This window comes from Apis mellifera, linkage group LG7, assembly GCF_003254395.2.
Source record: "Apis mellifera strain DH4 linkage group LG7, Amel_HAv3.1, whole genome shotgun sequence".
NCBI lineage: Eukaryota > Metazoa > Arthropoda > Insecta > Hymenoptera > Apidae > Apis > Apis mellifera.
In genome coordinates, this window is record NC_037644.1 from 10,017,912 (window position 1) to 10,036,677 (window position 18,766).

The 18,766-nt window shown below is 37.5% G+C and overlaps 1 protein-coding gene across 2 annotated transcripts in view; it reads left to right on the plus strand.

Moving 5' to 3' along the window:
- Positions 1–18,766, plus strand: part of LOC725329 (UPF0489 protein C5orf22 homolog) — a 788,097-nt gene that overhangs the window by 358,543 nt on the left and 410,788 nt on the right. The window lies entirely within an intron of this gene.

Sequence of the window (18,766 nt, forward strand, 5' to 3'; positions counted from 1 at the left end):
CTCCACCTCACGAAACGACAGGTTGCAACAGAAAAAAAAAAGAAAAACCGGTGGAAACACTAAAACATGGCGCCCATTCTAATCACCACGCACTGATTCCAGGTTTAATTCGCGGGTGACGCGTAGTAGGCGTAACGCGAGTGAGCAACAGCCACCGCCAGCCCCGGAATCCTGGTCATGGTTAATCGTTAATTAGCGCGACATGTTTTATGGCGTCGCGCGTTCTGCCCGGCTTTCGCCTCGTCATTTGATTCCTGGCGAAGATTGGCCGATCGAACGGCCGGCCGGATGCCGATCAACAGGATATCCTGGCTCGGTAAATTAGCCAGGTTCCCGTGGACACACCGATTATACATGTACGCGAAAATCGAAGTTATTGGCAAACAGGCCGGTTCCGTGTTCTAATTGCCGTTACAACGTGGATCGTTGATCTAATTATCGGTATAAATATATACATATATATATCGTCTCGATGGATTTATTTTAACGGTGTTGTTCGGCCCATGTTGTGCGCATGGATTTTCAGCGCGCGTATCGATTGACGTTTCGACGTTTCGACGGTGATTGATATTGTTTCGCGTGCAGTAACATTTGCATTCAGATTTGAAGCAGGGTGATCGGGTGGAAGATTGATTTTATTGCGGATTGTTTTATCCATCTTTTCGAGGATTTCGATTAATTTCGTTTTATTTATTTCTCTTCTTCTTTCTTGAAATTTTCTTTTTCGATATAAAATTTTACCTTTAACGAAATAATCCAATTTGTATGAAGTACAGTATATACACAAGATTATATAGAAGATTATAGTAGAAAAATGGAATTTTTTTATAATCGAAATTTTGAATTTAGAATTCCAATCCCCTTGACGAAGATTTTTCTCGACGACGAGTTTTAAACGCAATATACAGAGATTGGACAGGTTCACCTATCGCGCTCTTATCACCTCTCATAACTATCAATCCACTATCAATCTCAAATACGTTTCAGTTCACGAGCACAACATTTACGTGATACAAATGCAAATACCAAGCGGGCAAACGCATTCCACTAAATTATTACGAAGTTAATCAAGCCAGTCCACCCCACACTGCACCCAGTCCGATCAATTTAGCTGAGCCGCCTAACAACGGCCGAGTAATATTAACTCTCTCTAAATCACGCCCTCCCTCCCCCCTTCCCTTGCCTTCACTCACGCGCGATCAACATCACATCAAAGAATTTCTATTTCAATCCTTCTTATCTAATCACGAATCATTAACGAATTATCCCGATCTTTTCGATTTCCAACGAGGACCACCGCCAAGCTATGATGACCAACACCTACGATCGAACGATCGTTGTTACTTAGATCTGTGATAATGGACGATAATTCTTAGTTCCTCAGTCAGAGAGGGGCACGAGATAAATTTCGTCGAGGAGTAAATAATAAAAGGTAAAAATAATAAAAGGGAGGAAAAAGTAACAAGGGAGACGGTAGAAATGGTGTCTATGCGTTGATCCGCGCGCGGATTTTATTGAGTATCGCCACGCAGCTTTTGCACGATCGTAAATTGCTGGAAAAAACGATCGTGAGCCGAGAGTTATCTGCGCGAAACGCAGCTAGCAAATAGCGTAGTAGAACTCAAGTACTCGAACCAAGAGGAAACCGAAAGTGAGAAGGAGAGAGAAAGAGAGAGGGAGAGGGAGGGGGGGAGGTGTTGTGGAATATCAGATAAGTCGAAATGAATTGCCTAGCGCGAAGTCACCGATTGTCAGAGATCTCATTGCCGATTGCGACGAGCTTTCGGTGTTTCGAGCTCGCACACATTCGATACTTGCACGCAACGTTTTACGAGTCTGTGCGCGTTTTACGTTTGCCCGACCTATGAAACGTTACTAAAATCGACCAACGATAGACGCCTCTGGATCCCGAGCCGCGATTATTTTATCCTCTTTGCGAGCTTCGATGATTTACCTTCAAGTTTTTCTCGATTATGATGGAAAAGTTTTTCAGAGAAGTATTATGTATTTTTTTTAAATGACGAGGAAGGAATTTGAAGTTGATTAACCGGTTAGATCGTTCTTTTTAATAATATCTTTTATAATCGTATTTCTAATAGAATTACTCTCTTATTAATAATATCAGAAAAATTGGTAAAATATTCATTTAAGACGTGATGTTTAGAAAAGTTTAAAATTTGCATTAATTAAATGAAGTATTCGAACAAAAAAAAATCAATATCGAATAATCGAATATCATATACTGAACTTACCATTAATTAACAAATAATAAATGATTATACGTGTAAAAATTGCTTTATTTCATCGCTTGGCTCTTAATTGGTTGGCCAAATAATACATACACACACATTTCTCCATCTGATCGATCCAATCGATCCAATTCTTGGATGCGGAAGCTTCGATTATCTTTAATCTGCAATCGGCACTTGTAATGACGCCGACGACGTCGATTAACGAGTTCAAGTGCCAGCAGCCTTGCAACAGTTTAACTTCGTGGTAAATATCGCGAGTAAGGCAATTGCCACGTATCGTTCCTCATAATTATAGCCTACCTACAATCGGTTCAGTGACTTTTTTTCAGAACGTGTCCCTTAAGATTATGCGGGCAAGATTCGAATCGATTCGAATTTTAAAAAGAAGAAATGGCGTGAAAAATAATTGGAAATAACTGTGTCATTAATGAAGGATGCACGAGAATCGAGAAATGGAATCGAAATTTAATTGCGAAATGAAAAATATTGCAAATACTGAAATTTATGGAACAGCAATATCGAAATTTAATTCAATTATTGCTCGATGAATGTTCAGAGTTTTTCTTTGCATTTTTGTCGAATGTAGAAAAGAACTGATTAAACATTGTATATAAAATATTCGAAAAAGATAGATCCAAAATTTATGGAACAATTATTGAAATTTAATTTCATTCAGAAGAAATTCAAACACAAGTTTTGAATTTCGAAGAAATGAAAGAACGAAAGAAAATAAAATCGTTCTCGAGAAGAATCCTTTTCTCGACCATCGAACGCTTAACTCAACGTGTATCGGTTATTTGATTTTTACTTTTTCGTATTTCGTTGGCGAAACTCGAACAATGAAACGAACGCCGCGACAACGACATTGGCTATCAGATAAGAAGCAAAGAACTTTATTACACCGCGTTATGAATCGGCCCTCCCGCGAAAAATAAACAATAGACACGCGTTGTTCGAGAAAGGTTATCGCCGCTGTAAGAACACAATACGAGACATCAGATAAGATGCACGGCTGCATAGACGCTGCCGTATGATCCCTGATTATCATACATCTCGAGGAAGATTTGCCATCTTCATCGAGGATCAGCCTACGGATTCCTCTCCATCGTTCTTGGAACGTGGATGATATTTTGCTCCCTCCATTGATCGATCGAAACGCGTGAAAATTGATTGATAAAATTTTATTTCGCGTATTAATAATTATTCCTGGATATCGATTTAATTCGAGGAAATTTTCTACGCTTCGATTTTTATACAACTTTGAATTTATGAATTTATAAATCAGAGAATTCAGGTTTTAATTTAACAGAAATTAGGGGAAACGATTCTGATTAAATCAACGCAAGAATCATCAATCTGGGGGAAGATTGAATTCGATTGTCTGCGAAGTGAATCGACCAGAATTCGATCGAATCAAAATAATTTCGTAACTACGAATAGTAGCGCGCCATTAATTCAAAATCAAACACCCAACTCCCAAGCGGAAATGAATAATGAATGCATGCAACATTTCCATGTATCTTCTGTCTATGATTATTATCGTTACGAGAATACAATACACGGGTATCTGATAAAGTTCTGGTTACGTGGGCGAGGTGATATTCGATTATTATACACCTTATCGAAGATTTAATATCTTCTCCCGTTTATCCTCAATCAATCGATTTATCACGATTCATTTATTGAAGAGAATTTATCGAGAAATTTCCCCCTCCTTGCAAAATTCCTCCATCTGGGGATATTTGTGACTTTTACAATCGAGGACAAATATCTTGCAACTTAAATTAATTAATTAATTAATTTCAAAGTAAGTGAAAAGAATCGTCTGTAAAGTTAAATACTTAACATTAATTAGAAAAAGAATGTATATTTCCACGATAATAAACTTCATCACTTTGTTAAATGAACAATAAAGTATACAATTTATTTTTGTAATTTATTATATATAAATGTATAAATTTTCTTGTTTTTCTTTTTTTTTTATCAATATATCTATAACTCTAACAACTCGCACAATGTATATAATTTTTTTCTTAACTTAATCTTTATTATTATATCGTATTAATCTCACGTTCCTCAATTATAATCATTTACACGGAAAGGATCAATTTCATCGAATCTTTCCTTCCACGTCTCACGTGCTTACGTGATTTCCACGAAATATACACGATTAATTATTTCACAGAAGGGCACGGATCGTTTGAACGAAACGAAAGGGGGCCGGGGAGGGAGGGGAGTGAAACGGAATCGCATATTCGAAAAATGATAATCGTATGACGAAACGGTATCGCAAAATGCATCTGTATGCAGTTGCCATTCCCAGTCGCCATTGAATTTTTTATGGGATATGAAATAATTCTTGAAAATGATGCAATGAAAATAACGCCGTGGGCGAGTATGCCTCGGTAGCCACTCGCTTTCGTACCGTCGATGAAAAATTTTAATTGAAATTTGCCCGAGGATAATTTGTAAATGGCCGAATAATGAGCTTGTCAATCGGGACTTGATGTTGCTTCTTTGAGCAGACGAACAGAATTCATAATAAAATATGTCGTTCATATATTGTTTATATATAATTTTACAATAAGGGTAATCTCCATTTATATATATATATTTTTTTTTCAATCTTTTTTGTAGGATGAAATTTCGTTTAAATGATATTGTGAATTCATTTTAATAAATATTTATATTTAAAGTTAAAATTATTAATCATTTCTTCGTTTCGTCAAAAGCAAAATTTTTAGAATATTCTCTCATATTTATTTTTACTTAAAAATTTAACGACCACATTAAAGATTAAAGATAGAAACCAGAACTTTTCGAATTTTTTTTCAGCCCGTTGTTATTTAAAATGATCGAATCTAATCTCTCGTTTAATAATAAATATTATCGCGTCCCCTGTTTCGTTTCCAAGTGTCGAAATCGCGATAAAGAGAGATCCATAACCAAGGTTTCCACCGTCTAATTACCCACAGCTCCGCGAACAATCGTGTGAAACGCGAATGCATTTGAAAACGCAACGTTGGGTTTACGTCACGATGACATTAAGCAGATATATGCGCTTGTACACGTGGCTTAAGAGAGCGATCGCTCGTTATGCATCGAATAATTCAAATCTTCTCTTCCCCCACACGTAATTATATTTTCTGCTCTTCGAGTTGACCCTTCATCGCGCGAAATGCCGCGAGAAATCGTAACGGGCCGTGGACCCACGTCCACGTGCATCTCTGGCGATCCATCACTATCCACGATGATCACGGAGTTATGCGAAGGACGTTGATTCGCCATTAGACAGGCCATATCGCGCGCTTTCCGTTATTCTATCTCGCCTGGTCATCGAGATTTAACCGGACTTGGATTACGAGGATGCGCTTTTGCAATCGTATCGTATCGTGCTTTGAAAAATGATTTGGAAAGAGGATTTGTTTTTTTCTTTTTTTTTTTTTAAGTGTACGAATGAATGAAAGCTTCAAGTAAGTAGAAACTCTGATTATTTTTTGAAAGTACTCTTGGGATCAGAGCTTTGAGATGATCAAGATAAATTTGAATAAGAATATCATGATAAAGAGAAAATATAAAAATTTGACAAATTTTTCGTTGAAATGATTTTTTAGAAATTAAAAATCCCTTATTATTCAAGAATTTGTTAAAAAGAATAAAAAAAAGAAGCTTAGATTCTGTGAAATTTTAGATAAGATATAATTTAATTTCGGTCACTTTTAATGAATTTTGTCTATGTTTGATCAAAAATAATTCGTGGAATTGTTTAATTGTTTTTAAGTCTTTTTACAATGGATCAAAATTGTTTGAATTTTATGACAGGCGGTGTATCTGTTGTGTAGATATTTTGGCTGGCAGAATTAAGATGGAAATACGATGTAAACAGGACACTGCTGAAATAACACGGTTAAATGCGCAATTCAGCCAGGAGAAGGGAAATAAAATTCCGATGTCACTGACTTTTTCTTCTTTTTCTTCCTATTTTTCTTTACTCTTATATTTTCCTCTTTTGTTTCCTCCCTGTGTCTGTGTCATTTTCCTTATTCTCGTTGCAGTTTATTCCTTCTCTAATTGCTGCCTCGAATTTTTCTCTTTTTCCTCTTTTTTCTTATACTTATATTTATCACAATTAATTGAAATTATACTCAATTCATTTCGTACGTAAATGTATATACAGACTTCTGAAACTGAAATGTAATAGCTTATTTTTAAAGATTAAATAAAACTAAAAAATAATAAACGATATACAATATATATATTATTAAATAAGTATTTAAATTTTGATTGTCACCTTTGCTTCTAAATTAATATATACATTTTCGTTTTTAGAAAGAATTTTCATTGTTGTTCGTGGAAAAACAATATTCACCCAAACGAATAAATACATTAAGCACTGGTGAGTTAATGGTCACGTGGCGCTAGTGTCGCCATAAGTATTAAAACCAGGATCATCGAATAAATTTCCTTCTATAATTTATTACTCGCATACAGAAACACCTTTTCCTCTCGTTCTATTACCCTATTTCCCTCTTAAATCGATATCGATCGATCCAAATATTGACTCCCCGCGAAGAGAGAGTTTCCCCGCTTCGTAAAGAGGTGACAATTCTTGTCCTCGACGCGTCCTCATCGACGTGACGCCGAAATGGAAGAGGTTTGGGGCGGGATCCTCTCGCAGCGGTGTTCCACGATACCTTAACGTTTGATTTATGCCCCGTTCGCTTAAACTCTGAACGACAGGATAAAGGGGCGAGGAAAAGGGATACCTGCTGCCTACTCTGCCATTGTCCGATGATTTACGCCCGTCCTATTATCGTGCCAAGATTTCTGGCAACGTTGTCTCCGCTCCTCGTCCTCGTGGTGGGTACGAAACCACGAGACCATAACGGCGAAGGACGAGGAGAAGAGTTGGAGAGCGGAGGGGGAAAGGGGAGGAGGAAGGGTTTATGGGTGAAATCGCCGCGAGAAAGCAAGCCGCTTGTTGAGTGATTATGACTTTAAATGGACTCTAAAGAGGTCCTAATGGCGTAATTATACCGGGCAGGCTTCATGGAAATTACGTTTAAATACGTATGCGGAACGCCTTCTGGTTTTCACGACGTTTTCACTTGGTTTGCAGCTGTCCTTTTGACTTGTCCGTTCCTTTTGCTTTTTTTATTTATTTTTTAAGTTTCTTTTTTAATTTATCGATAATTGGCAAATAGGATTGACCAGCAATTGTATTCTTTTAGGAATAAGATATTTGAAACTGAAAGAAAGTTACCAGTTCTTGAAATTTTAGATTTTTAGATTCATCTCAAGAGGAAGATAAAATTTAATTATTTTTGGAGAGCTATTATTATTAATCTGAGAATGAATCGAGGAATTTTAGAAATGTTAAGAATAAATTTTAAAATTTTCAAAAATTTCGAGATTTTTTAAAATATCTTTATTTTTTTTTTCCTTCTATAAAACTTAAATTTCGACCTATTTTAATATTTTTCGTATCGATGCTTTTGTTGTTAAATAACGAGTCATTAATTTCGATCACTTCTAAGCTTAATTCTACTGTTAACGTAAGCAGTGTATTGATTGCGAGTTTAGCTTAATTACACTCATATCCAATATACAATACGCTATTGGATAGTGTCGAGTCGCTTTGATCCTCCATAATTATGCGACGCAAATCCACTACATCAATTAAGGATTAAGCCGGTCACATACGTGATTTAGATGCCGCCGATATCTCAACTCGGCCGGCACATTTATGATTAAATTAATTTCCGTTTTTAATCTTCGCTCTATTCATATTATTTCGTTTTACTTTTAAGCCTCTTTTTTTTTTCGGATAAATTTTAAGTGTATTCGCGTGTCGAATATTCGGCCCGTTGTATTTCGCGATATAGATGGGGGTTCAGGGTTAGAAAGATGGGCGATGCTCGTCGAAGGGAACCCAAAAAAAAAAAAAAAAAAAAAATGGTGATTTCTCATTCTGACAGAGTTGATTTGTGGAGATTGAAGAGTATTATGCAGTTTTATGCCCTGCAACTTTTCCTCGATGCCCCCGTATGTTCCTATCCTAGTGTTTTCCATTTATTTATGTCCCCCTTTATGCGACGGACGATCTGTTTCTATTATTGAATGTTATATCCGTATGCAACTCAGGAAAGTGTATTTGCGCCGTTCAAAAGCCGAATTGATCGACTCCATCAATACTAATCATTCGATTTTTATAAAATCGATACATATATATATATATACTGACATTAAAAAATTCAAACATTCGAAATATTCAAGCATTAAAATTCCAAATTCCAAAGCTTCAACGTTATTTCATCACACTCTCGATTAGAAGCATTTAACATTAACTTTGTTCAAATTTCGTAAAATGAATTCTTTCTTCCCAATATATATCCAATATATTTATTGAATCCCCTTTGAAACAATATAAATAGATAAACGTGTAATAATGCAGCCATTAATTTCTATTAACTTTATTAAAAAAATCACTCTTCATCCCATAATCATTCCTTCAACCATCAACCTAAAAACAATATTTCCCCTCTCGAATCTGATACAAATTTGTCCCTTCTATTCGACGAAACGAAGAACAAGAATCGTACGACGAGAGAAAAGAAAAGAGAGAGAGAAAAGAAAAAGCGTCTCTGGACCAAGGGGCTATTCGAAACGGATTACCGGGTGCTGATGGTGTCCCGCGTCGAGCGCGGGGTGCAAGGAAACAGAGAGGACGTTGAACGAGCGCGAAAATATAGCGCGATCCCTTTCATTTCGGTTTTAATGGAAAAAGGTGAAAATTAAAATCCGCAAAATGAAAATGGCCGGGTGAACGGAGGGGTGGAGGATCGAAAAACGCGCGGCCACTGCGAGGGGGTGGAGGGATCGATGGATAAAACGGGTGGGAAAAGCTCGTGGACGAGGCTGAACGGAATTATTCGAGGAGTGACGTTGCCTGAAACGAGATGGAAATGGCAAGGAAACAAGATGGAAATGGAGAAGGATGGAGAAAGAGAGAGAGAGAGAGCTCGTTCGTTAATTGGCGGCGCTAATTAGTGGCGAGGCGTCGTCTCGAAAGCCTATTCTCGTACACCTGTATTACGGTTTATACGGTGCAACAAACGAACGAACGAAATTTCGCGTGCGTGTCCTCCTCCGAGCGTGTACAGGGTGTCCTGTTATCCGTGAAACAGTAACCGGTCAAGAGACGAATAAGAATTTTTCGTCATTTTCAATCGAATCAAATTGACTAATTCTCGATTTTCAATATAAGAGACTATATATAAGAGTTAAACCAGTGAATAAATCTTTACAATCGAAGAAATCTCATATACAATATTCCCGAAAATTAATTTTTAAACAAAATATATATTCAATATAATTATAGAATAGAATTATAAGAACATATTTTACAAAGCTTCGAATGGAAAAATTTAATTCTTTCTCCCGTTGTTTCGTTTTCTCGAGGTTTCCTTCTTCTAATCTAATTGAAGTATAAATAACAGGACACCCTATATAATTATATATTATCTATAATTACACGCTTTTCAAGTTCGAGATCTATAATTTCACTCGAGATCGAATGGAGAGGAGAATTTAATTCTCTCTGTTTGTCACAGGAGGATCCCTGTCTAACTGCACCCGTGAATAACAGGACACCCTGTATATTCACGCCCGTGTAATCCCAAGGCAGGTAGCGGTAACAGTGCACGGATATTACCGGATTCGGATAAACGAGCATTCGAAAAACGCTGTTGGGTCCACGGATAATTAGTCGTTCGAACGTTTCTCGTCTTTCACCTCGTTTCTTTCTCGTTTCCTGTTTCCCCGCGACGAGACGATGATCGCTCGGGTAATTAGTTTTACGCGGTGAAAAGAAAGGGAAAGGGGAACGAAAAGGAATCATAGAAGGCGAGAGAAGAAGAGAGAGAGAGAGAGAGAGAGAGATCGGCACCTCGCGACACCCGATGGCTCCGCGGCCGTAGGCTTTATCGTCGACCCATCGTCATCCATGATTAATTAGTATTAATTAATTAACGGAGCGGCTTCGATCGGGCCCCCGGTGTATGCAAATGACTATGCCACGATCTCTGCCACGGCCTCGTTCAATTATTTAAAAACGCTGATGGAACGAAACGGTGGTGGGGAAAAGGGGGCGCCAGATTTTCCCTCGTCTTCTCTATCTTTTTCCCTCTCTCTCTCTCTCTCTCTTTCTCTTTCTTGCTTCTTCTGATTTATTCTTGCTTCGTTTTCAAGGATAATTGATGATTTTGTCGAGGGCTGCGTGTTGTTTTAGTTGTTTAGGTGGAGTGGAATTTGATTTTGGAGGAATTGGGAGGTGATTAGGGATGATTAATTGTGTTTGGCTTAATGGATCCGGGGTTTGATTTGATTTCAGACTAGTAAGATTAAGATTGTAAGTGGTGGATCGTTCGACTGGTGATTCAAACGGTATTAAAGAATTTAGAATCCGGAAGTTGGAAAATTTTGTGCAATTTTTTAATTAAAAAATATCTGCAAATGCGAGGAAGATTATCATTGATATTTCACATTGATCCTGGGTTAAAAAAGAGAACGGAGATTATAAAAATATGCTACATACGTTTTAAACATGTATACATGAAGTGTAATTGAAAAATGAAATTATCAGCAAGAAATTCGGTGTAAAGATTTCCATTTACAAATATGTAGGAATAGAGATATTTTAAATTTGTATTTGTTTTTCATTTCTGAAAAACAATTTCGCATTGGAACTCGTTTCATTATGCAGCTATTCCAAATTATATTGATTTAGTAAATACATATTTGCATATCTAAAATTTGATGTTTAAATTAATGATATATACCGTGTGCCGTTAAGTGATGAAGGTATGATAAATTGACTTTGATTTGATGGGTCTAAATGAGGCTCAGGTTTATTTGCAGAAGTAATGTTTAACTTGAGATTTAATTGACAGACTTCATATATACATTGAAAGGTATATATATATATCGGGTTCGTACCTGTTTTAGACGTGTTCTTAATGACGTATGGGTATACATTCTAAGTGTGTCTACTCTCGTATTCTCTCAATATTTCTAAGTGCTACTATTTTAAAAATTATATTCGACAAGCATTAATGATATATAAGATAGATTTTCATTTAATCTATCAGTGTATCCCTTTTTAAAAAATAAAATGGATTAAATAATTTTTAATTACGTTACAAAAATATACAAATTTTTAATCAATCATATAATAATAATCTTCATTCGTTAAAAACTACTTTAATCTCTTCCTGTTCCAGGTAAGCCTTCCAGAAGAACCGATCATGGGGTACTCCATCTGATCAACATCTGTTTGAGACCGTTTCTTCTTCAAGGTTTGATAAATTATAATAACTTCTCAATTTACAGATTCATTTCACTTTTCAATTCAATGCCTATACTTTCCTATCTTACTCACCAGAAGAATAATTAAAAAGAAAAAGAAGAAACGAAACGTCAATAAATACGTGAAACACGACTCTCGATCTCGAGATCACAAGCTCGCCTTTTCCGCTCGAGATATTAGCGCTCAACGTCGTCGTGTGTCGGTCAGGTATTGGCCAATTGCGCGGCTGAATCGCGAACAGAGGGACGTGTTTGATTTAACGGAAGTCGATTAGCGGCGACCAGATGAATCACGATCGGCGGCCAGAAACAACACGTGTTGCTTGAAAGCAAATGTATGTTAGCGGCCGATCGGTCGCCGTGCTTTTTCCTCTGCGAGCGGCGAGCGGGGCGAGAAAGAAGGCAGAGAAAAGTAATCACGGGTGTACGCGGAGGGGAGGGGAGGGGGCCCGACAATCGGGCCCGCGAACCAACTGAGTCATCGTCGCTCACGAACTCGCCTCCGGTTTTAATATATTTATCACGATGTCGAGCAAAGGTCGCCTCGCCGACAAAGTATATGTCGGGGTGACAAGGCGATCGAGATCCACGAGCGTGTTTCGATTCTCGACCCATTTCAATCGTGCTCGCTTTGTGGAAGATTCGTGCATTTTCTTCTTGCCTTTTATTCGAAATGGATCGAATGGAGGAGAATTTGTAATTTGTTTAGGATTATGTTTCTTCAAATTTCTAATATCATTTTCATTTCCACATATTCTCGATTGCTGCTTTTATTAAAATATTATAATATTTTATTTTTATTTGCACATAAAAATAATGATTTTTGAAAATCGATGGGATTGTAAAAGAAGGGAGTTTTATTTTATTTTATTTGTTTGAAAAGTCGTACGAGAAATTATACGTAGATTTAGAAAAGAAATTGATGGAACAGAACGAAGATATCAAAAAGGATGGTGTTGTTTTGAATTGAAATTTAAATCCCTCGCTAAGATTGCTTATTAATTCTCTTCAGACAGGGAAATATGCATTAGGAAAGACGATTCTATTCAAATGGATCGACGATTAGCCGTGGAACTCGCGGGAAACAGCGATTTCGTAATAACGACTGAAACCCTTTAATAGCAACAGCAGCCGCAGAATTAGCGATAATATGCAGATGGTCTAGCATCCGGATTAGTAGAATAGTCGAACGGAAGGTGTACGTACAAACTGATAATAACATCGAATTCTAAATCCTATATACTACACAGTATGTATCCAAAAACTTTTATAATAAATTGTTTCAATAATTTCGAATAATATTTAAAAAATTCAAAAATGATTTCTCGATAAAGAATCTAACAGTGAATAGATAGAGATAATAAATGAAGAACTGCATAAATATATATTGTTACAGAGTAGTTACGACGACGTGGCGCTAGTGTCGCCTCACTGATCGCCATACCACTTACAGTTCAATTCTTGACACCTCGATGTCTCTTTCCCTTCTTTTCATCATCACAAACCAGAAATGGGACACGAACGACATTTAAACGCGTTCACAAAACGAAGAATATTAAAGAAATAATAAAAATTTTCTTTATTCTCACGGTTAATTGGACCTCTCGAAACCATATCTCAAGACCAGGTGACAAGGTTCTCGGAAAGCTGCCACGTGGCAATCCGTTGTAAGGCAAGAATTCCTTCTTTTATTTTCTTCTTTCTCTTCTTCTTCTTCTTCTTCTTCTTCTTACCAGCAAAAGCGATGCGATATCGGAAGAGAGTACTCGAGGTATTATTAAATATGCTGTAACGACTCGTTTGAATTATGAGGTACAAGCCGCGAATTGGAAGCGTGTGATCTATCGACGGTAAATAAAGAAATAAATACGAAGGAGGCTGAACAACGATATCGCGATCGATGATCTGCTATATATCCAGGTGCCTCGGTTAAACCAGAACAGGTCTGTTTCTTTTAAATATCGAGTAAACCGCTATCTCTCTCTCTCTTTCTCTCTCTCTCTCTCTCTCTCTCTGTCTTTTCTCTTTTTTCTCTCTTTTTCTGCGCGCGTTTCGATCGTTGTTACCTGCCTCCTGGGCTTGCGTTCGGCTGTTCCCCATTGTGATCCCGGTCCCACTCCCGCGATAACTGGACGTTTAATGAACATTAAGATAACGATTGAAAATAAAGATACCGTGAGAGCAAGAGTACGATACAACGGGTACACTATCGAGCAAAATTATGGCGTTGTTCAATTTGAAATTGACAATTTAAAAATCGATACTTGGAAACGTAAATTACGAGATGGTGTTTCACGAATTAAAATTTTTATTACAGTGAAAATCAATTTATACGAATATTCTGTTAAAAGTAATAGTTCGGTGTATTTTGTAAATTATTAATTTTATTGTAGCATGAGATTCATATAGGTAATTGAAATAACAGTTCGAACAAATGAGGATCTGCTACTTATTATTTGCACTCCATTTAAGTTTCTATTATCTCAACTGCTCCAATTGCATTCCTTTATAATATAATATAATTGGATTATTATCAAGCAATAATTGTCCCTAGATTTGTATTATAGTCTAATTATAATAGAACAACTTAGTTCTGTTCTCTTTTTCATCTTCTTCTCTAGAATTCTAATCCGACTTTCTCTTACGTTTGATATTAAATTTTACGGAACAAGTTATTCCAAACTTTTGATCGGCAGTTTAGATTGTACGTAAAGTACATACACACGGGATTGTTCGTTTCGAAGATACAACTCCAGATTTTGAGAGCGGGGAATAGCACGAGTAATGCTGTTAACGAGTCACGGCTCCTTTTTTTTTTCCACGACCAGCTTGGGAAGCTGGGCTTTGGGAATTGGTGAGAGGAATGTATGACATTTCGAAGGTGATGTTGCCGTGAACGAACAGGTGAAATAAGGTTAGCGGAATGTAGCTCGTTTTTACATTTTCTTTCTTTCTTTTTTTTTTTCAAGTAAGGAAAAAAATATCTACCCTCTTTACTTATCTTAGAGAATAAGCAATCACATCAATTCTTCCCTTAAATAAATAATTTTGACAAAAATAAAATAGAATAATAGATACTTTCAATTCGACTAAAAAATATCTACTTTTGACTTATCTTACAGAATAATAATAATAAAAAATAATAAAATAACAATATTTTCAGTGAAACACATGAAACATTGGAAGCTTAAAATAAAGTGATACCAAAATATATATTTTACGAATAATTGAACCTCAATTGAATTATATTTCTTCGTCTCATTAATACTCAAAGGGTTGTCACTAAATCTCTTATCTCTTATTAGACTATCTATCGCAATGCAAAGATTCACACCCTCTCCATTCAACTCGCCGATTTCATTTCGATCTCTCGAGAGAACCACACGCACACGCGCGTGAAAGAGAGAGAGAGAGAGAGAGGAATAAGGACGCGTGGCGAAGCACGGTGGTGGAAGCGCGAGGCACGCGAGGAAAATAACGGCGGGCCCTGCCTCGGAATAGAGATCTTCGGATCGGAAACAGAAGTCGACGGTGAGTTGGACGGATCGCGATCGATGATCTCTCCTTTCCCGGTGCCTCCGCCGGCCTCTGCCGGAGCAACACGTGTTGCTCACGGGTGTGTTGTTGCGCACGGTGCTGCTCGCCGGCTCGCCCCACGTGTGCGTGCACCACCGCATTTGCATATTATAACGATATCGATATGGCGGCACGTTAATACCGGTGTCGTGGCGCTCGCCGTATAAGCGGTGGCACACCTGCGCTCGCGCGGCATCCGGTGATTGTCCGCTCTCCGTCTTTTCCCCCCCTCTCTCTCTCTCTCTCACTCACTTTTTTTCCTTTTTTTTTTCCATCCGCGCGTCTCTAATCTCGTCGACGATCCGGGGAGGCGAGCGCGATCGTCACGCTTCTCTGGCGAGGCCGTCAGAGATTTGGACCGCGTGCTTGTTGCACTGTGGAGTGGAATCGTTTGGGATCGTAGGTTCGCTGTAATCTAATTTTTGTTGATTTGAGGCAGGGATTATGGGGAGAAATTGGTGGAAGTGGAGGATTGGTGGAATGTTTAAATCATTTTTGGTTGGATTGGAATCTTCTAGGTAGAGGAAGAACTTGTTTTTTAATATGTCTGAAATTTATTGAATGTCTTCTGCGTATTGTGAAAATAGTTGGAATGGTTGGAATGATATGATTGTGTTTCTTGTATTATGGAATTATTTGGAAAAGTTGAAGGCTTTTCATTCGAACAGTATATTTTAGAAAAATATTAAAAATTCGAGAGTGTAATATATATATATATGTGATTATTGTAGATCTTAGGTTTATTAATAATAATAGAGAAATAAATATATGGGGGTATAGTTTGGTTAGCAGGAAGCTAACGATGGATTAGATCTTGGAGGATAATGTAACGAGACATAGTGATTATCTGTTGCAATACATCAAATCCTCGGAATATATGCATATACAGAGCGAATGTGATAACTTGACAAATACGTATTGGAATCTCTTCGATTTGATTTGCTCAAATATATAGCAGGGGATTCAATTACAAAGTCAATCACGAATGTCATCTAAGTAATCGCCTTAACTCTGTGTTCATTGCCTTCACTTATCAGTGATATAGATCAGATTTGTAGATGTTAGATCACATATAATATCGTATAAATTATAACACAATTCCTAGCCAATTCCTAAACAATTTTTTATCAATATTTTAACATCGTATTTTACGTATTCCTTTTAAAGTATTCAGAAGTAAGAAAGAAATATTATAAAAGCAAAACTTCAAACTTCTTTCGTGACATCACGAAAATTAATTTTACAGAATCCTCGAATATCTTTACTCTCATAACATCGTTTAAACGTCGTTCAAACTCCTAACCGATTTTACGATTACGCCTCGAACATGAATGAAAACCCATCGAGTCGACGATTACGCGTAAAAAAAAATCGTATACCCCATAACATGATCGACGCTTCCTAAACATGGTTCGCAGCGGGTCGTCGATCAGGGTGGCTCTTCCCGAGAGCCGAAGGGTTCGGTTAACCGAGCCTCTTTCGTATTTGGCCGAGCTCAGCGGGCGACCCGTTCACCGACAAAAGCCAAAATTGCGGAGCATTAGTCAAACATCGCCACGCCGTAAACCAAAACCAGCCGCCCGATTTCCCCTTCCCTTCCCCCAAAGTTTTCGCTCCACTCGAATCCAAGAATCGTTCGTTCCTCTCTCTCTCTCTCTCTCTTTCGCCCTCGTCCGTTAGAATATCACCTGGTGGCAGAAAGAGACCGAGCATTATGAAGCTATCAATAATCGATATCCTTTCGTGCGTGTATGCATCTTTCTATATTAGGGTGGAAGAAGAATCGAAGTTATTTCTTTTAGAGAGCAGAGGAGAGAAATTATTCAAAAAATTGCTTTTATAATGAATGATATATGGTATAATTTTCCATTTAAATATTTAATATTTCCACTTAACTAAGTGTTCGAAATACATCAAAAAAAAAAAATTTCCTCCGTTTGATCCTTTCCTCACTCCTCGATCGGCCACGTGCTGGTCCTTACATCGTTTTACGACCGATATTACCCGGCCAATTTGCGCCTTACATTGTTCACGAGCGTCACGAGCGTGTAATTAACGCGCGTGTCGAGGCGTGGGTCGGAATATCATTAGCGGCCACGGGGTCTCTACGAATTGGAATAAATCCGACCGGTTGTCTTTCACCCCGGCTGGGCTTTCAGCCCGCAGGTTTTATCGGCGAGAAACGCGGAAAAGATTTATTTCGAATTCCGACCTGGTGGATAAGCCAGATAAGCCCAAGCCCTAAGATCTATCCTCTCAAACGTTCCGGCCTCTTTTATCGTACCCGTGTAAAACACGGTTTCCTTACCCATTTACCCTATTGTCATGCTAATTACACGTATCGATAAATACACTGTCCGGCCAATGGATCAGAATGGATAGAAAGAAAAATCATCGTTCGTGTTCGTAAACGGAGAAACACGGTTGTCGTGAGTTTTCTTTTTTATTTTTTATTTTTTATTTTTTTTTTTTCGTCTCCTTTTCTTTCTCTTTCTCTTTCTTTTTCTTCCCCTCCTCTTTAAAATGGAGAACGCGGATAAATCTGGTCGTAAATTACGTTTTAATAGGTGTTGGAAAGCTGTTGAATGTTTAACGGATAACGGTAGGTCTGAGGTGTGCAAGGACGGTGTTCTTATTAATTGTAACGACGCGAGGTGTTTACGCGGACACCGTTAATTTATTAGATTGTTACCGGTGATTAATGTATCATTCCTATTCGACCGAGTCATCGCTGATAAGGTGAACGTGATAAAGTGAATGTTATAAAGGCGTATATAAAGGGGAATTGCGTCCTGCGTGAGAGTGGTTGTTCAATTTTTGATAGGAGCGGTGATTTAGACTAGATGCTCCCCATTTATGGTGGAACTGGTGGTTAGATTTATCGGAAGATACTCTCCTCACTCGTGTCCACTCGTTTATACCAAGCTAATAGCTCGAAGGGTTGGTTCAGATATCGATTATGCTTGAATTGTGGGATATATCGTTATAAATGGACGGAATCGAAGACGTTTAATGTTCCCTCGCGAGAAGATCGCCCATTCCCTTTATCCTGTATCGAGTTTCCCGCGTGTAATAATTTCCTGGGCTCGTAATAATCAGGTTTAATCAGGCAAGCGCGCATATATAATTTATTATATTCTGAATTATGTAATGCGCTTTCGAGATACGAATTCCATTAGTCCATTAGTTATAGAATATTCTTGTACATTAATCTTTTTTGCAGATTTAAATTTTTCGTCCTTACGAATGTAACATTTTTTTTTTTTTGTTATGATGTCTCTCTGCTACGATTATGTTTTATAATTTAACAAAAGATTTGTTAAAAATTGTAACAATAGATATTTCCTATTCGAAAGAAAAATTTTTCTTAAACGATGAATTGCTATTATATACAGTTGCAAGATCTCAAAGTTCTATCTAACAAGTTTTATAATTAAATCCTATCGAAATCCTAATAAACGCAGCCCAAAGATATACCAAGCAATTAGCCATCATCGAACCACTACCCTTCGCTCGATCCACCACCGAGAAAGGAAAACGAAAATTACCCGAACCAATTTACCTTTACACGC